Source organism: Alligator sinensis, unplaced genomic scaffold (assembly GCF_000455745.1).
Source record: "Alligator sinensis unplaced genomic scaffold, ASM45574v1 scaffold103_2, whole genome shotgun sequence".
NCBI lineage: Eukaryota > Metazoa > Chordata > Crocodylia > Alligatoridae > Alligator > Alligator sinensis.
This window is the reverse complement of record NW_005842166.1, coordinates 2,096,630-2,098,936: the sequence shown is the minus strand read 5'-3', so window position 1 is coordinate 2,098,936 and position 2,307 is coordinate 2,096,630. Positions and strand designations below refer to the sequence as shown.

Genomic DNA, 2,307 nt, shown 5'->3' with positions numbered 1-2,307 from the left:
TCCCCCAGCCCCCCATGGCTGCCCCCTGCCTGCCCCAGCTCCTGGTACTTTAAAGAAAAGCCCTGGTGCTCTCCAGGTGGGGGGTGATCTCCGCTGCCCCCCACTGGCCCACGCTGCATGGGGGGCTCTGCATGAGCCCCCTTGACCCAGTCCCCCCATGGCTGCCCTGCCTGCCAGGGCTCTGGCCCGTTAAGATAAAACAAACTAACAAACCCAAGAAAAGCCCAGGGACTCAGCACTCCTGGTGCAGCCTCGGGGCTTAGGGGGTTCATGCAGAGCCCCCCACGTGGCACATGGCAGCGGGGATCACCTCCGCTGGCAGGAGCGGTGAATCCCGGGGTTTCTTCAGGGTGTTTTTTTCTTCTTAAAGGGCCAGTGTGGGGCAGCGGGGATCGCTCCCCTGCCCAGCAGCACCTGCTGAGTCAGGGCTCCCCCCCCCAAGTGCTAGGAGGTGTGGGGGGCAGAGCAGCCATTGCTTGGCTGGGAGAGGGGAAGGGGATGGGCCTGGCCTGGCTGATTCAGAGATTTAGCCAAATCGAATCAGGACAATGATTCGAATCAAATCGCTGTCCCCCGAATTGGCCGAATCCGAAGCGAATACTAGCTGCTTCGCACAGGCCTAACCATTATCTCTACTTCACATTAGAGATAACTGCAAAGCGATTAGGACATAGAATCTATCTTAACCATATTATCTCTTAGCATTCCAAGAAGTACTAGAAAGATAGAAAACAGGCATAGAAGTGTCCGGGGAATGTTGCACTCCTTAAGAAGAATCTTAGAACTTCTATCTAACAAGGCAAGGCAAAGAAATAGATCTAGGTCCAGATCTTCCTATGAAACAGCTGCAGGGGTCTCTGAGGCTATAAACAGATATCGCCAAATAAAGCAGATCAGCTGTGCTGGGACGTCCCCCAACACACCTGATCTGATTCACTGGGCAAACAGGCATTGCCCATTGTCCTGCAGGGTTGCATGCCTGCCACTCCCAAGCACAGCAGGGGCCTACTCCTACAGGATAACACTTAAGGCATGTCTCTGTGAGTAGGGGAACACCAGAGTTTCCCTGGTTGTAGAAGCCTGCTCCAAGTCAGGGTGCAGCAGCATGATATGTACACCTGGAAAAATCCCTACTGTGGGATTCCCAGAGCATATCTCTGCAAGCAGGGAATCCAGGGTTTCTCATTTGCAGAGATGTGCCCCAAGTCAGGGTGCAGAAGCACAAGATGCATACCTGGGGAATCCTCTGCTGAGGGATTCCTGTGGTGTGCCTCTGCAGTCATTGGGCAAGCGCTCTTGGGAGTTCCCCAGGCATGTAGGATTGGCCCCTGAAGCCCTAGGAGCATCTGCCTGGGGCAGCAGCAGAGCACAGGTAGCTCTGGGCTGCCTGCTCTCTCCTGACACAAAGCAAATATAGACATTTCACTACAAAAAAAGCAGCATACAATTATACAACCTATGGTCACAGCCACAATTTTTTGCATTTGTGGCATGACAAGGGACATGGATATCTTTTTGTTTAGGGGTAAGCTAGCCACTTGCTTTGCCTTAGTCCTTGTCTCTCTGCCTGACAAAATCTGCACATAGGGCCTTCAAAGTTTTGCAGTTTAGCCCAGACTGAAGACTGAGCTGCTGTAAGATGGGCCTGAGGACAGATATCATAACTAAGTTACCCTCTGGTTGGCAAAGATGTGCCTCAACCCAAATACATGAGTTTTTCCACTTAGAAGGGCCTCATACCCAATTACCTGTGGGGGCACATTTCTCACAAGAAAACCACTCTCTCTCCAATCTCTCAGTCCTGATCCTCAAAGGAAACTTACACAACGCTTCCCAGAGACGAGCCTATGAACTTCACTTCATCAACCTCCTGAATACTAAAAATCACGGACTAAATATAGACATTGGATTTATGACGCATTATAACCTGCCTGACATCTGACTCCCCAGGTCTCTCTCCACTATTAAACCCCCTTCTCTCTCTTCCCCCACCTCCCCCAGCCTCTCTCTCACCCATTGACTCCTCAAACTACATCTTCACTGACTACCTGTCTTGCATGCATGCCAGCCTCTGGCTTCTTTACTATTCATTCCATCCAGGAAGAGCACACACCGACTGCTGAAACTTCCTTAGCCTGACGAAGGGTTTTTGAACCCGAAAGCTTGCTTAATAATTGTTTTCCAACTATTTAAGTTGGTCTAATAAAAGATATCAGATTCACCCAAGGAACCTTGTCTGCCTCAGGAAATAAGGCACTCTCATAACCATAGTGAAAATGCCTAGGCTAGAACCCATTATCTTTTACT

General features: G+C 50.5%; 1 long non-coding RNA gene across 1 annotated transcript in view; it reads right to left on the bottom strand.

Annotated features, from left to right (window-relative positions):
- Nucleotides 1-1,452, bottom strand: part of LOC112550617 — a 49,033-nt gene extending 47,581 nt beyond the window's left edge. The window contains exon 1 of the long non-coding RNA XR_003094549.1: nucleotides 1,235-1,452. This is a non-coding gene — a long non-coding RNA (uncharacterized LOC112550617). The remainder of the gene's footprint in view (nucleotides 1-1,234) is intronic.
- Nucleotides 1,453-2,307: the final 855 nt, after the last annotated feature.